The following is a 5064-nucleotide window of genomic DNA, read 5'->3' as shown; positions in this document are numbered from 1 at the left end:
CACCACAATTAACACCAGCATCATTAGCTACATTTGCATCACAAGCCCGAGGAAAGGTAGGAGGCAAGGTGAAGTAAGGTGGAGCAGCCTGGGACCCTACTACAGGTGTACTGAGTTCACACCTGAATTGGTAGCCCTCCTTTTCCTTTTCTTTCTTTTTTTTTTTCTTTGTACGCATCCTCTTTCAGTTTTATTTCATGTCCAATTTCTTTCCTTCTTTCCATTTGTCACTGACATTTTCTTCTTTTCTCTGCTTATACTTCCTATTCCTTCTACTTTGTCCCAATTTTTTTTTCTTTCTTTAATGTTCTTACCTTTCTGTTCTTATCTTTTAATGCTTTTCTTCCCAGCTTTCATTTCTCCACTTCTTTCTTTTTTTCCTTTTTTTTTCTTTGTCTCTCTTACTTTACAAAATTGCATATTATATAACCAAAAAAGTTTCTAACGATACTTTTTTTCCTTTGGAGAGAGAGAGAGAGAGAGAGAGAGATTGACGAATCGGCAATAACACAGTTGCAACATGGAAAACATCCCTCTTTCAGCAGGTACAGATGCGGATGTTGAGTTTATAAATCGGATGCTCTACGGACGCGGATACGGTTGTGGATGTTATATATATCCCTGATATGTTGCCTATTTAACTCGGTCAATTTAAATTTGCTCATGAAGAAACTAATTTGTTATTATCACGAGGGCGATTTTTTAACGTGCGTGTGATTTCTTGTGAATGCAATTAATGTACAATAAACAAGGCAACTTGGCCATGCCACGTTGAGTACACCGCTTCCCGTCCGATCAGCGAAGTTAAGCAACGTTGGGTCTGGTTAGTACTCTGGATGGGGGACCGCCTGGGAACACCAGATGCTGTTGGCATCCCTACGTGTCAAGTGGGGTTGGTGGAGGATTAGTGCCCCTCCCTGTAAAACAATTAACTCTAAGCCCTTGACCACCCCGCTTGGGATACATGGCGTCTGGCAATGAATGAATGAAAAAATGTGTTGATTAAGCTTGAGTAAATGAAAGCCCTAAGTTGCATCAGGGATGTGCCAGATATAAGCATTCAGTACCAAGTACCGCTATACAATTATTGCACAAATATTATCTGAATAAATCTATTTGTCTTTAAAGCAGCGCTAGCCACTAGAGTAAGGCTAGTGGACTAGCTTTGTAAAAAGGTGGCTGTAGTGGAAGTGACAGTACATTATGATGCCAGTGGTAGCGATAGTGCCATTACTTTGATCAGTAGTACGTACACGACTGGTTATGGGCCAATAGGGCCTCCTGTATCTGTACTTCCTATGTACTCCTGTGTACATCATCATAAGCTACTAAATATGTAGGATGAAACCAGGATATCATTAGAACCAACCAGCATTACCTTTATCATCACCATTATACTCAGATATACATCATTATATCTTCATATCAGTTGTTCTCATTATTATCATCAATACCATCACCATCATTTCTATCACTGTACAAGATATTATTATAAAACTCATCCTTAAACATCACTGTTGCAATCATCATCATTATAAGTAATCATTATCATCATCATCATCATCACCTGACCTTCCAGCACGACAACCATTAATTACAGCACCACAAGCTACAAGAGAGGTGGGAGGCGAGATGACGTAAGATGGATGGCCAGGGACTCACTATAAGTGTACTGACTTCTAGTCTTGTCTTCGGGAACTCGCTTCTTTTCTCTCTTTACTTGTCCATCTTTCCATCTGTCTATCGATCTATATAACTATTTCTGTACAAACACTAGTTTTGAGAGACTGGGTATAATATTTTTAGTGTTGTGTGTGTCCCAGAGTGTATGTGTGTGTGAGCGCGTGTGCGTGTGTGATTATATCATTTTTTTCGTTCTTCTCCTCCTCTTTTCTCCTTTCTTGTTTGTTTTTAATCGTTTCGTCTATGTTGTTTTCATTCTCTTGTCCTTTTCGCCTTGTCCTTATTATCTCTGATTCTCTGGGTATTTGCTTCTCATTGATTAATTATTTCTTTTGCTTTTCTCGCCAGATTAACAAATTTATTCACTATTCCCATTTTTCTTTTTCTTCTTTTCCTCCTTTCTTTCTCCGTTATATTGCTAGAGCACAGGGTATAAGAGGTAGAAGGTGAAATGAAGTAAGGTTACTCTCATGAACACTGACCTGCCTCATCATCACTATCAGCACCATCATCCTCATCATCACGAATATCATCTCACATCATCATCACCATCATCATTATCATCATCATTATCCACCTTTACCATTTAGTACCTCATTTTCTTTCTCTCCCCATTCTTTAATTACTTTTGTATTTCGCCTTTGTTTCATTCTCTCTTGTTTTCCTCTTCTTCTCTCTATCAAATTATCCATCACATTGTACCTTTCTTTACTTTTATGCCCATTCTTCTCTTTTTTCTACCTTTCTTTTGCCATTTCATTCCCTCTGTATTTTTACTTTCATTGTTCCCTCTTCTTCTTTCCTTTTCCTCTCCTTTTCTTTTTCTCCACTATATTACAGGCAATAATGCAACAAGGGAAGTAGGAGCAAGCGTGAACAGGTCGAGCGGCTCATGACTCAAATAAAGGTGTCTGGAGTTCGACTCAAAAGGAGCCTCGGTTCCTTTATTTTTTCTTGTTTATAGGATTTCTTTTATTCTTTCCCTTTTTCGCCTATACTCCTTAGACATCTTCTCCCATCCTCTTGTTGTAGGAAGAAAGAAGAGACAGAAAACAAAAATAAAATGCTTTTCTTAATTTTGCATCAAGTACTTTTTTCTCTATTCTTTTTTCTAGTTTTTCTCTCATTGCTTGTTTTGCTTTACTTTCTCCTATGTATCTACCTTTCTTTGATAATTTGCTTATTAACTTCCCTTTCCTTTTCCTTTCATTCCCGTCTTATTCGTACTGTTCCTTCCTTTCTTATTTCCTTTCATCTTACTTCTGCTTTACTTTCTCTCTTTCGTCCTTTCCTTCATTGTCCACTGTATAACAGCATCACAAGGTAACAGACAATAGAGAAAGGAGCTGAAGTAAGATTATCATCATCAGTACTAAGCTGTTGTACATCACCACCATCACTAACATCACCACGACTGCGCCGCCACCACAACACCATTATCATCATCATCGTCATAATCATCAATATCCAAATAATTAACGTTACCAAACCTAATCTACTGTATATCAATTTACTGAATATCACCAACAAAACCATCATCATCATCATCACTGGTCACTTCCATTATCACTACCTGCTACTTAGATCTGGGGTATTATATTTCGTATCATCACAAGCTACAAGAGAGTGTAGGAGGCGAGGTGAAGCACCATGGAGCGGCCTGGGACCTGTCAAGTGCATCTTCGCCTCAGTAAAAAAAAAAAAAAAAAATGAGTATAGACTACACCTGCATCGGGTTGAAGTATCTACCCCGACATTGAACCTCTATTTTTTATTACCCTTCTCTTGTTTCGGTCTCTGCTTTCACCTCCGTTTCTCCTTTGCTATCTTTTTCTTATTTCATCCTTGTTATTTACATATGTCTTTCTTTTCTTAATCTTTTTCCCTTCTTATATTTTCCTATTCAATTTCAGTTTTCGTTCTTTCCTTACTTGCTCTGCTTTACTCACTCATACTGTACTTTCTTACCCCCCCCCCTTTTGTTTAGCTATGTAACAGCAGTAACGCAACGGAAGAACTAGGAGTCAAGGTGAAGCAAGGTGGAGCGGCCTGAGAATCCAACAAAAGTGCCTTGCTTTCGACCTGTAGTTTTGGGGGTACCTTTTATTTTTTTTCTTTTCTCCTTGTTTTTCTTTCCTAGCATTTCCATCCGAATTTTTCATTCCTGTTTTCCACCGATGTTCCTTTTGTTTCTTATTCTCCTATCTTTCATTATATCACCCATTTCTTCCCTACTGTATCACAATACCACAAAATGAAAATGAGGTAGGGTCCTTTATATATACGAACAAAAGCCGCTACAATGTCACGGTACCACAAACTGCAGAGAGTTGAATGGTCCTTTATCAAAATGACTAACGTCACTACAAAATTATACCATCACAAAATACACTAGCTTAACGTGTAAATTGGCATAATTTCGAAAAATTTGTTATTCAGTCATCTCAAAATACCCTGTAAACAAATATACTGAATTGTGTATTGTGTGGTGATGCTTTGGACCACTACAAAGGGTTTTTATGCCATTTTGTAGATAAAATATGGCTGTGGCAGCCCCTTTTTAAGCGTTTCATTACGTCACGAAAACTCACTTCCCGTGGGGGTCCATGTAACTTAACCCCAACAAAAGACACCGCCTCTCATCTATGTCTTATGCCAGACACATTAATCCCTTAAGGAGTGTCCACAAAAAAATCGCCTCCATGTTGCCCTGTTTTCTCTCTCATATGGCTGCCCTTCTGCAAAACACACTCCCCGTACTCTCACACATCATTCCATTCCATCCCTTCATCATATCCTTAGTCTTCCTTTCCCGCTCTCCCCTCCACCTCAGTCACATACACTTTTCTAGTCAGTTTCCCATTGTCCATCATCTCCACGTGGTCAAACCAACTCAGAATATTTATCAAAACGCTTTCAATCATATCCAGATCAATACCAAATAAGACTTAACTGTACTTAAATATGAAAGCATTTTGCGATTTTATATATTATTTGAAGAGTAATTATAGACTAGAGATTGTAAACACGATAGGATTTACTGTTATTTTTTGTTTACCTCTACAAATTTTCAGGATTATTCTCCTCATCAATCGTGTCATTTTTTTTATTTTCCCTTGCCTTATCCGGAGGGTGTGGTGGGCAGAGAAGAGCCTTCGTCTCTTCTCTCCCACTCTAATACAAGTTGGTTTAATCTTTAGAATCAGTTGCTTCCCTAACAGATAACCTTGTTATGGGTCAATAGGCTTCCTGTTATCTGTACTTGCTGTGTGCTGCTACGTACTCCTGTATTGTCTCACAAGCCATAAGAGATGTAGGAGGCGTGATGAAGTTGGGTTATCATCAGAACTGACCTGCATCACCCTCATCAGTACCATCATA

General features: G+C 38.5%; 1 pseudogene; it reads left to right on the top strand.

The window, feature by feature from the left end:
• The first annotated feature begins 751 nt into the window (after positions 1–751).
• On the top strand, positions 752–873 carry LOC145401484 (5S ribosomal RNA; annotated as a pseudogene).
• The last annotated feature ends 4191 nt before the right edge of the window (positions 874–5064 follow it).

The sequence above is a fragment of the Coenobita brevimanus genome, chromosome 55 (assembly GCF_032717465.1).
Source record: "Coenobita brevimanus isolate Jiangsu-jjx chromosome 55, ASM3271746v2, whole genome shotgun sequence".
Classification (NCBI taxonomy): Eukaryota; Metazoa; Arthropoda; class Malacostraca; order Decapoda; family Coenobitidae; genus Coenobita; species Coenobita brevimanus.
This window is presented reverse-complemented; position numbering and strand designations above follow the sequence as displayed.